The sequence below is a fragment of the Vicia villosa genome, linkage group LG4, assembly GCF_029867415.1.
Source record: "Vicia villosa cultivar HV-30 ecotype Madison, WI linkage group LG4, Vvil1.0, whole genome shotgun sequence".
In the NCBI taxonomy this organism is placed as follows: Eukaryota; Viridiplantae; Streptophyta; class Magnoliopsida; order Fabales; family Fabaceae; genus Vicia; species Vicia villosa.
Genome location: NC_081183.1, coordinates 95,374,284 through 95,387,122, shown reverse-complemented (window position 1 = coordinate 95,387,122; position 12,839 = coordinate 95,374,284). Strand labels below are relative to the sequence as shown.

Here is a 12,839-nt window from a genome sequence, read left to right as displayed (position 1 = left end):
CATGGTTTTGAGAAAACTGAGAGGATCAGTTTGCCTAAGTTGCTCCAATTCTGAAGGAGTAGGTATGATTGGGGCAGGCATTGGAGTAGTTTCAAGAATAACTACAGTTTCGAAATTTGAATTTCCACAGAGGTCAGTTTCGATCAATTGGAAGGTTTCTTCCACGACCCCTTGATTAGATACGGTGTCTTCGCTCCCAGTCGATGGTACAGCTGCATTATCTTCGCCTGAGAATTGGTCCTCCTCACCCATGTTTGCGTCTTTACGAGTAGGAGGAGAATCATCAGTCGAATGGCTTCCTTCAACAGAGGATACAGTGTTGACAGTGGCAAGAGGGGGAGCATCTTCAAGGACTGGTGAAAGTATATGAGAGGTGTGTTGAGGGACATCTGAAAAATAAACAAATATGATTAATTGTGGTGTAAGAGTCGCAAGAGAATCATTCGACATAAGCAAAAGACTTCTTTTTGCTCACCTTGAAGATTACCAAGGTGAATGGCAGCGTTGAAGGAGTTGAAATCAGAAGTAGCTGTTCCAATATCATCCTGCAATCATAAGGTGACGTTAACTTAATCATTCGAAAGAAAATTTATAGAAATGATTATGTTGTAAAACCTAGATACCTTAGCTGTATTAGTGGCTGGACTTGAATTGTGGCTTTCCATCACGAGAGCATTACTAGTGGTTTTTAAAGGCGATTCTTCTGAAGACATCTTATCACTCGAAGAAGTGATCTTCGAAGACCCAGGTCCTTTCCCTTTGCCCACAGGTGTGGTGCCCTTTTGTCTCTTTTTATGCCCTTGCCTGGTACGAGGGGGAGACTTGTCTTCCTCATCCGAAGCAACGTCTGGAGTAGTAGTTGGAAGAACTTTTCGCTTCAAAGGCATTGGAGGCTTCGAACTCTGGAAAATGAAAAGGAGGAAAATAAGCGCTATTCATAAGACATGCAAGTTGGAATATGAAATGTGTGTGTACCGTGGGTTTCGCGTTAGTCGTAATAGAATCGCTCCCACTTGGCTTATTGCTCTTCGAGGCCTCAAAATCTTTCTGCGCAGCAGTTGCTTTAACCTTTCTCTTGTGAGCAACAGCTGCAACAAAGATTGGAATTATTATCTCGATAAGAGAAAGAAGAGTCAGTCTAAAGATTAACTAGACCCAAACCTTCGGGTATTGGAGTCAAGACACGAACGTGTTCAAGATCTATATGGAGATGCCCTTTGAAAGTATCCAGGGTATGCTTAGTCGGGACCACTCGTTCAGCACGTTTTTTGGTACTCTCTTGAAGAATTTTGAGAGCATTCCCACACACGAACCAGTCTGGGAAAGGAGGACTTAAAGCCACACCAAAATCAGCACTTGGTAGTGGAGGGAATTTTGGAGGATTAAGTTTAAATGCCACTTCATAACGTAGTTCTGGTCGAACAGACGGGGGCAATTTCAACTTATCCAGTTTTGCAGAAAACTTTTCACGTAAAATAACAGCAGCTTCGCGAACGATCCGACTAAGATCATCAGGCCTGTAAATAGTTTCAAAGAACTTTTGAAAAGCTTGGATTTCTTTAATGTGAGTGGAGGTACCTTTGTGGAATTTATCCTGCACAGCAGTAAAAGCTTCAGTTAGTTCTCGAGTAAGGCCTTCGACATCATAGATCTGTGTGGTATAATAATCTGACCACCATTGTTGAAAATCTGGAGTGGAATAGAAAGAAGGTACGAAAGAGATAGGAGAAAGGGTGAAAACATCAGTATATCTGGCCATCTTCGTGTCACATTCATCTTCAGTTAGGTATAAGGTACGGAAGCACATGTGGTTCCTTTTGTCATACAGACACTTGGGCTTTACTTGGACCAACCCAAACTGTCTCGACACAAGATTTGGCTGGTAGCAAACGAGGATACATTGACCTTTGGAAGGTCGGAGGCGGTGATAGAATAACCTCGGGGTAAGAAAAGCTTCCCAAATAGCCAAAGATTCAGTATGATGGTCCGGAGATGTCGCAGGAAACTCTCGAGTAAACCATTTAAGACCTACAGCTCTTCGTACAAATGGAGCCATTGAAGAACTGAACTGATAACGTTTAGCAAACATCATTACATATGCTAAGAAATGTTCACGAAGTTTCCCAGTTTCTTCTTTCGGGGTTAACAAGGCCAATCTAGTCCCTTCGACAGATCGATTTTTGATTTCTGGAACTTCTTCGTTGACGACGCCCCGGAATGGGAGGTGAGCTTCGAAGGTGGCATTAAGCCACAGTTGTAACAACCAGAAGGGACCAGCGAAAAGGAGAGATCCTGTTGTGTAATTCTTTACAAGATCTACAGCTTCACCAAGGTTTTCGTAAAGAAATCCTAGAATCAATTGGCTCAGGTTCAGTTTCTTACCATCATGTAACTGATTAGCCATGCAAAGATATCTCTTCGCTACTTGTATGGACCTGGAGCAGAAAACACACCTCGAAAGCCATAATGCCAGGAAAGCAATATGCTCTACGTCAGAGACTGTGGCATTTGCCTGGTCATGATATTGCTGGATGAAAGCAGTATAAGTAACTGTAGCTTCGTTGAAGTTGATGGTATCAACATCCAAGACATTAGGATCAAAGGTTTCGCCAGTCGGTCGAAGCTCTGTGATGGCAGCTACATCGAAAAGGGTTGGAGTAATCATTCCACATGGAAGGTGAAAGGTATTATGAGAAGCGTCCCAGAAATGGACTGATGCTACTAACATAGTTTGGTTATACTCTAAACTAGTCTTGGACAATTGAATTAGGTCGTAAATCCCTACCTCTTGCCAAAAAGAAGCCTTTTGTTTCTCCACTTTGGCTAACCAAGAATAGTACAGTTCAGGATCTTTTGCTAAAGGGATTGACCTAAAAACCTTCACAAAATTGGTTATGTAATCTAACCTAATTTTCTCTAAGGCTACAGGAGGCGCAGTCGAAGCCCCTTCTGCAGGGTTAGAATCCTTTAAGACTGGATTACCTTCATCGTCTATTTGAATCTTGCTAACCAGAGGCCTAGTCTTATAATACGCAGGAAAGAATTTATTTGATGAACTATTTTCTCCTGGTAACGGGCCCATGAAAGCATAAGTTTTTCCAGAAAGTTCAAAAGGGATGATTACCTGAGAAGCGTAAATGGCGCGTTCCTCCGCAGTATTTGGATTTGGTATGTATTCTTGGTTCCCCATTTGCATAGGTTTCTGAAGCTTCAGAACTGGTTGGAGAACATTTGAAGAAGACGCCATTGAAAGATGTTTAATTTGAGGAAGAAGTTTGGAGGCAAATAAGTACGGTCTTTTCTGAAAAGAGTTTGAAGGAATAGAACTAAATGGAAAAGAGAGGAAAAGACTAAGTATTTAAAGGTTTAACGGAAACCCTTTTAAATCTTTTGGGTAAAAACTAAAGGACACGCGGCAAGCATTGATTTAATCCAACGGCGGTCGAATAGTCACCAACTCTATTCCTAGGATATAGGAGTAATGATCATAAAGTAAGGTCAAGACGTGGGAATGTAACTGTTGAGGAGACGTTTTTGAAAGCGACAAGACGTTTTGGAAATAGAGTCATAATTGATTATGACGTCAATTATTAACCTCGGGATTCTAAGAAAGCAAAACGAAATCCCATCATGGCAAGAAACGCCCATTTCTCTCGTTTGTCGAAACAAGCATTTATTGGGGGCAATTTGTTAGCTGGAGATTTCGTTTGAGAAGTTGATCTACGAAGGATTTAAGTTCGAAGAATGATGGTTTCTGGTGACCATCTTCGAAGATTTTAAGAATGGCTACTGATGGCTATGCTTTAAGAAAAAGTCTAAGTTGAAGCGAAGGAGAGAAGTGTCGAAGCTAACACGGAAGATACCTTAGCCAAGACTTAGACATTTCGCGGAAAATTACATAAAGTACTGAAGCTTAATGTGTTTCCGTAACATTTTCGAATATAACTATATAGCCACATGTCGAAAAGGACTTGAGCGGGAAGGTTTGAATTGCGAAACGGTTTCTACAAACTGCACATAGACAGATGGCATCCCCAGAGTTCTCATGGATAACGTGGCATTAGATTATTGTATGACCGTTAGGGTCGAATTTAGTATAAATAGGAGTCTTAATTATAGGATTTCGTGTATTCATTTTGTACAAATCACTCACATATCGCTCAAGTATCAAGTGTTAAGAGAAAGAGTTTGCTGAGAAATGTACGTATGACACCACCAATTTGAATACATGTGTATTTACTTTTATCAAATATCTTTTCGTTTCCTGCAATTTACTTTCCTTGTTTAACTTTTACTTTCGAAGTCATTTAATTTTATGCACATTACTTTCCTGCAATTTATATTCTTGCGATTTATATTCTTGCATGTTAATTTTCTTGCAATTTACATTCCTGCAATTTACATGCTTTCTTATTACGATTTATGCGTCGAAGTTACACTAACTCATATAACCAGCGTTATCTCGAATGATTAGTCATTTGAACATAAATTTCTCGAGATCAAAACAAACAGGTATGAACCCAATCATATCAATAAACCTTTCGTTTGACTATGTCCTAGGATCAATCTAGTCGATCTTGCGAGTAACCAAATCATATTTATTATAGTTTGGAAGACTAGCGGTTGTTTACCGGAAATCACCGTATACAATTACGTCTCTTTCCTTTCTCCTTAAGAGATAGAGCTAGAGCATGACTTCAATCCCTGCCTTCTAATTCCATAACTACATGGGATGAATTGAAGAGAGTATTCTTAGCGAGATACTTTCCGCCTAGCAAAACTGCTATGCTAAGAGGTCAAATCAACGGATTTACCCAGAAAGATAACGAATCACTCTTCGAAGCTTGGGAACGTTACAAGGACATGCTTAGACTATGCCCTCACCATGGACTCGAACCATGGCTGATCATCCATACTTTCTATGGTGGTCTCCTATATAACACTAAAATGACTATAGATGCCGCTGCTGGCGGAGCATTAATGGACAAACCCCATGATGAAGCATACAACCTTATAGAGAACATGGCACAAAACCATTACCAATGGGGTGGAGAACGAGCCGCTCTAGAGAAAACCCAAACCAAAGGAGGAATGTACGAAATAAGTGGTATAGACCGCGTTAACGCTAAAGTAGACGCTTTAACTCAAAAGATCGAAAACTTAACCATCACTCCATCAGCCACCGCTGCTGCCGTAGCACCTAACTGCGAGATTTGTGGATTGACTGGACATGCAGTTGCCGAGTGTCAACTCTTGACTGGAGTCCCATTTGATCAAGTAAACTATGCTCAAGGAAACCCTTATTCTAACACGTACAACCCTGGATGGAAAAACCATCCGAACTTTTCATATAAAAACAACAATGCGTTGTACGCGCCTGGACAAGCACCTGCTGTACCACCTGGCTATCAAAAAGCGCCTGTAGCTGCTCAAAACGCCCCTAGGAAGTCGAATCTTGAAATCATGATGGAAAACTTTATAGCTTCCCAACAACAAACCAATAAGGACTTCCTAAATCAAAACATCCACAATAGCGAGCAACTAAAACAACTATCGAACAAAGTAGATGCCTTAGCTACGCATAACAAGATGTTAGAAACTCAAATTTCACAAGTAGCTCAACAACAAGCACCTACTGCTGCCCCTGCTGGCACGTTTCCTGCTCAACCACAACCTAATCCTAAAGGACATGCGAACGCGATAACACTACGAAGTGGAACGAACTACGATGGACCTATGGATCCTAGAACTCAAAACGCACCCATGTCCCAACAAGAGCCAAAGGAAACCCAAAAGACATCAACTGATGATCAAACTGCTAAGACTAATGAGAACAATAACGAAGTGGAACCTGAAAAAGAAAAACCTTACGTTCCACCACCACCTTATAAGCCACCAATTCCTTACCCTCAGAGATTAGCTAAATCAAAAACCGAAGCGCAATTTAAAAGATTTGTAGAACTTCTGAAACAATTAAACATAACCATACCGTTCACAGAAGCCATAACTGAAATGCCTTCGTACGCTAAATTCCTAAAAGAAATCCTATCGAACAAAAAGAAACTCGAGGATAACGAAACTGTAACGCTTACCGCTGAATGTAGCGCTATCATCCAAAATAACATGCCTCCTAAACTGAAAGATCCTGGTAGCTTTTCTATACCCTGCATAATAGGAAAAACCATCATAGAGAAAGCCTTGTGCGACTTAGGAGCCAGTGTTAGTTTGATGCCTCTTTCAACCTGTAAGAAGCTAAATCTAGGTGAGCTTAAGGCAACGAGAATGTCTCTTCAACTAGCTGACCGCTCAGTTAAATACCCTGTAGGAATGTTAGAAAATATCCCTGTTTGTGTAGGCCAATTCTACATCCCAACTGACTTCATCATAATGGATATCCAAGAAGATTCTAACATCCCGATCATATTAGGAAGACCATTCTTAGCAACCGCTGGTGCAATTATAGACGTCAAGCGAGGAAAGTTTACCTTCAAAGTAGGAGAAGAGAAAATAGAATTTATTCTTTCTCAATTCCTAAAAGCACCCTTTATAATTGACACATGCTGCTCTGCCGACATAATCGACGAGTGTGTTAATGAAATAAAATCCGAACCAAATAAGGAAACCGAGATCCTAAGAATTCCTATACCGCCAATATTTGAAGATGACAACTGGCGTGGGGAATATCAAGATAACCACCTGAGTGAATGTTTAGCATTAACTCCTGATCCTATACCTGGGCCTAAGAAACCTGCTATAGAACTTAAAACACTACCTACCTGTAGCGGGGAAAATCTGATATCGAAGCCATAGGATTGACTCGAATCAATATTTCGTTTGAAATCGCCACCGCGCTTTATTTTTTCAAAGGAAAATGGAAAAGAACGTAAAACCCAAAGTTTTGTTTTTAAAACAAGAAAGAGAACTCAGGTTCGGGTGTTGTTTATACAAGGGGAAGGTTTTAAGCACCCCTCATATCTGTGGTACTCCATAGGAACCTTTTTGAAAATCTGTGTCGTGTGTGCTAAAAAAAGGGTTTGTTTTATTTTTAAAATAAGCTCGGCAAAGCGTTAAGCTTTGTGCCTACATACCTCCTCGGTGCAATGGAGAAGTCAGAGCTAATGTAGTTCCGCTTAAAGGGAAAAACGTTTTTAAAACGAATAAACACTTTATCGTCGTCGGAGAGAAATACACAGCCATTGATCTTGAGCATGAGAACAAACGAGTTCTTTGCATCGCTAATGAAAGAAGGGCTCCAACTCGGATAAAATCGACGAGTAATTTAAAAACTCATTGTTGATTGGTTCAGAAGTCATCTGGTACTGAACTTGGTAGGAAGGACTATTGTCCGATTCCCCACAGTCTACAAATGAGCGCTAAGGAGTATACCACATAATTGTGCCAGAACTCCATAAGAAGGATCATAGTCACTAACCGACTACTCTGCTATGTGCGTGTCAAGATAATGGGCTTAATGTGATTGCGCGCGAATGAAAAGGGTAAAACATGATGACGAGTCAAGGTCAAGCTATAATGGCATGATTCGGATTGGTATGCATGCTGGGAGTTGTCTAGTGTCGCTACTATAAGTTTATTGCTAGGATCTGCACCATTATTTTCAAACAAGAACACTATGTAGCTGAGTATGACCGAACGACGTGGTGGAAGCGTATTTCATTTCGCTGTCCTCCTATCTTTACCTTATTATTTTGCTTGAGGACAAGCAAAGGTTCAAGTCTGGGGGAATTTGATAACACGATTTTATATCGTATATTTAGCTTGAAATCCGTAGATATTTATAGCATTTTCCGTTTATTATGTTGATTTATTATGATATTACGCGAGTTTTTGCTTTGTTTCAGGTTTTACACTCTTATTATGACTATTTGTGAAAAGGAGAGGAAATGGAGCTAAAACGACTGTCGCACGCTCGCGAAAAATGAACAGAGTCGCCACCAATATATTTATCCCATAAGGGAAAGGAATATCAGAAAACCTGGCAAAGGAAGGAACAAGGTCTTGCGACCAGAGAATCTAGGTACGGGAGTCGGTTACGCGAGGGGAAGGTACTAGCACCCCTCACGCCCATCGTACTCGATGGTATCCACCTATGTTTGTTTCTATCTAAAGGGTGTGTATCTATGTCTATGTCTAAATGCGAATGAATGCAAAATGTAGGGAAAAGAAAGAATTGTACTCGCACGGGCCCTACCCTGCTGCCTACGTATCCTTTTCAGGAATCAGAGTTACCGTAGCTCGGCTCAAGATTTTCTGTTTGTTTTTGTGTTTTTTAGTTGGGCGGAGTTAACGCTCGCGCTCTTGCATAAGGGGACAGCCTAGGATGCAATAGAGCGGAGATAACAATGCCCTTAAGAAAGGAGAGAAGAGAGAGTTTGAGGGTTTCGAGGAAATCCCTAAGGCAAGGGAAACTCGAGTTACTCTTTGGTTTGTGTCTTTTAGAATTTGGGAACTTACGCCCGAATGGTTCCCTAAAGCAAGGGAGATCCAGGCACTCGAATGATTCCCTAAAGCAAGGGAGATTCAAGCTTCCATTCCCTTTTTAATGATTTTCACTTTTTTTATTAATGTTTTATTCTGTTTTCTTTTTATTTTTTAGAGGGATTTTGTTTTGTGTATTTATTAAGTGTTTTAATGTTGTAAAAGAAAAATAATGAAAATGGTGGGGGACTAGCCTAATCTCTAAGCCTAATTAGTGTAATTCCTAAAAGAATGGAGAAAAAGTTATTTAAGTTGATTAAAATCAACTTTAACAACTAGGGGTATTTTTGTCATTTCACAAGATATTGAAAATATTCACAAAAGAAAAAAGAAATAAAATCCAAGTCAATCATGAAAATTATTCACAAGCGATTTCATTTTTTGATGTTAGAACTATTTTTGAATTAAGAAAAAACTATTTATTTTTTATCTTTATTAACCAATCAAAAGTTCAAAGAAATCAATCAATTAAAATTCAATTAAAAGAAAACAATGTTTCAAAAAGTTCTAATTGGTTAGGAAAAACAGTTTTTATTATTTTTATTTAAAGGAAAATTCACTTAATAAGCAAAAGAAAATAAAAGAAAAACTATTATTATTTGTGTTTCATTTATCAATAGGGGGTGCATCAGCATCTTTTTATTGAATTGAAAACAGTTAATGGCGTATTGGGCTTTAAAACTGGTGGTGTGAATAACAACATAAACTGAGCCCTGAACCGGAATCGGTACTAGTGTAAGCAAATTGGGTGTGCATTCAGTAAAACAATGGCCTAAGCCCACACACTCTTAGCTACGCGTGGCTCACAACATAGATCCAACATTTATTTTTATTACACTTCAGCATGCATGTTTATTATTCACATAGTTTTCTATTATCACGTGACATATATATATATATATCAACCTCATATCAATTGGTCAGACTCATTTAAATTGAATAAAACAAAACACCAAGCTTTATCCAATCAAAACGAACCACCTCACACGCCAATGATTGAAATGAAAGAAAAAACATCAAAAAGCTGGGAAAATAGCCAACTGTATTATGCCACGTATGCTGACGGAGAGGGGATACATTAAACAACACAGACGCCGGAGCAAAGCTCCGGTCATCTTCTCCGACCATCCTAACGGCGGAGCCCCATCGAAATTTCCAGAAACGGAAAAGGACACAACCACCCGACTCGGTTTTGCATGCTGAGTCCGAATATGGTCTTAGTTTTTTAATTTGAAACCTCTAACGTTCTAACCGTGATCATTTACAAAGCCCTAACCTAATGGATCTTCACCAAAAACAACAATGAGCGTAGCACAGTGATTCGTACAACATATATAGCACTCAAGTATATTCTCTCAGCGTTCAAACAAATCATCATATCTCGGAAATCGAAACGAGCTCGAGATTCAAACACATAAAATACTATATGTAGCAATTTACGCGCAAGACTCATTCATATTCTTCTAACATGATCAGAGGGATTAAGAGGCGTACCTGAGCGAGATCTTGAGTTGACAGAAAGAAAATCTCCACTGCTTGTTCTTGAATCTCCTAACACTCGGCATTAGAAATGATGACGGCGAGGTTATTGGTGTTGAGAGAAAGAGGAGTTTCTGAACTTTGGTTTGACGAGGATTTGGAGATGGTGACCATTGAAGCTTGATGAAGATGGAGGTAGTGTGTTGTCTGTGGTGGTGGTTGAATGATGAAGGTTGATGAAGTTTGTTGGAGTTTGTTATGAAACCATTATGGAGAGAGAGACGAGAGAGTGATGATGGTCTCGTGGAGATGAAGAATGAAGCTAATGATTGATTGCGGTGGTGAAGGTGATAATTAGAGCTTGTAGAAGATGGTGGTTGAAGGTTTATTATGGTGGCCGGAAGTGGTTGTTGGAGGTAGTTAGAGAAACGGTTATGGTGGAGATTAGGGAGGTGAGAGAGAGAAGAGAGAAGAGAGGATGAAGAGAGTGATGAGAGAGAGAAAAGAAACTGAATCTGGAAAATGAGGTTCGTCCATGATTTGTGGTGGAGCTCATGTTATATAGTGAGGTGAGGTTGCATGGAGGTTATGGTGTGTGTGCTGCAGTGGATAATTCTCCTTACTTGATGCACAAGTTGTGTGCATTTGAGGAGGGCAAAGTTCTTCTTTCATGCAGCAGGATTTTGCATGGCTTCTATTAGACATACGCATGCCTTGCTTATTCATCACACTCATGACTTTGAGGTTCTGTAACTCACAATCCCTTCAACCAAATGCTATGTTCTTGACATCATTGGATATTAGGGCTAGGATAGAACAAAGTCCGTGTTGTACTTGAGTTGTAAAGATGGCTGGAATTTATTCAAAATGCATTAGAACTCAGCCCTTCGCAACTGGATCTGCCTGCGTGTGTGCCCTAGTCAAGAACCCAACCAAACACAGTTTCAATGGCACGACCTTGAAGCCCTGTAATTTGCTCATTACATAACCAAAATTCATGATTCTTAGCTTATCAGATAGAAGTCATGGCATACAAGAGGTTGATGCTTGGTTTGTGTTGGAAATGCATCTATAGCTTTTTCAAATTGAACTTGAAAGTGGCCCACCACCTATTTGACAAAATGTCTTGCGCATGCCTTACATCCTTGCCCAGCCATGCGCCATGAGCTACCTTTGCATGATCACCACTTTGAGAACTCCTAATTCGTTCATTACACATCCAATTAACATGGTTCTTGGCTCATTGTGTAGAGTGCATGGAGGAGAAGAGATTCATACCAAGTTTGCAACTGGTGAGTCTTCGTGCCTCTCTATAATCAGTTTGAAAGTTGGCATACCACGTGTTTGTAGAAATGCTTGCATTGTGCCTTGAAAAGTGTCCAGCACCATGACTTGCACAAATGTGGTTCTTCAAACTTCCAGTTCTTGTAACCTTTGATCCAGGCCTCAATTGAGAAATTGTCCAACTACAGAGTTGTAGAGGGCTATGAAATTGAGGATTGCATCTTCTGATCACAGCCTTGAATTGGAGAGGATGAAACCCTGAATTTTAGGAATACTTCATTGGAAATGAGGCCATATAATCAGACTTCAAACCTCCTCTTATTTTGATCAGGAATTTCTTCTACATAAGCTCTTTTCTTGTCAATTCTGGATAGTAACCATGATATGGATGAATGTAATGGATGAATGGCCTGGATGAGGTATGCACATGAATGTGAAGCCTAAGACAGATAAAAATAAAAGGGTAGGACAAATTTGGGGTATGACAACGACCACTATTTATGCCTAAAAGATGAAAAATGGGTGCTGAAGTGAAAAGGAGGTGCAAATAAGGCCCAAATGTACTAAAGAAGACCCAAAGGCCCAAAAGAGACAAACCAGCCCACTGAGAATCAATTGTGCGTGGCCCAAACCACACAAGCAAGTGGAGACGCACGTCTCCAACGTCTCATTGGCCACATCAGCAAAAGGGAGACGCACGTCTCCAGTCCCCTATATTTTCTCCACTTGAGACGCACGTCTCAAGTCATTCAAAGGAGCTTCCCCAAAAAGTGGAGACGCACGTCTCCAAGTCCAAGTCAGCTGAACTCCCTCTTTTCACGCAACGCAACTGCAAAGCATCCCCTATAAATAGAAGCAGTCACCTCAGTTCTCAATGTCCGATTTCCTGCCAACGAAGTGCTGCCGAAATTGTACCGTGATTTATATTTTCTTCCTGCTTTCATTCAAACAATCTATTTTCTCACAACGATTTCTACACCGGAAATTGTTGTGAACCTTTTATAAATCTAGCCTTACGTTAGATTTATCGCTTTTATTTCCTTGTTTTAATTTCCGTCCGTTTAAATTCCGAAGAACGATCCAGCCAACCTGTGGTGGAAGTTCAGTACTCGAAGATTCAATTGCAATTTATTTAATTCAGGTTTAATATTTACCGCCTTTATTTATATAGTTATTGCATAATATATTATATGCCAATTAACATGCCTTTTATTATAAGCCAAATTAATTTATGCATGCTTAACCGTATTAATATGTCTGGCTAATTTACTAAGGTATCGATATGTAAAGTAAGTTAACTGTGGGATCCGAAATAAATTGGCTTAAACTATGTTTTATTAATTATCACTTGTTTTTTGTTTGTATGTCTAATTTAATTAGTAAGTCTTAAAACCAATAGAGCGAAAGTTTTAGGGGTTAAGAGGGTCAAAGGTTAAAATCAATAGAGCGAAAGTTTGAGATCTTTAACTGGATAATAGACATAGGACATTAGTTTTAAGGATGGCGAAAGCGTATTAAAACTAATTAGGACTTATTTATTTTCAAAAAAATTTTTTACACCCGAGCAGGATGGCGAAAGC

At 39.7% G+C, this 12,839-nt stretch overlaps 1 non-coding gene across 1 annotated transcript; it reads right to left on the bottom strand.

Annotated features, from left to right (window-relative positions):
• Positions 1 to 4,785: 4,785 nt before the first annotated feature.
• LOC131600816 (small nucleolar RNA R71) lies at positions 4,786 to 4,892 on the bottom strand. The gene has a single exon (XR_009283423.1). It is a non-coding gene; the product is annotated as a small nucleolar RNA R71 (small nucleolar RNA).
• Positions 4,893 to 12,839: the final 7,947 nt, after the last annotated feature.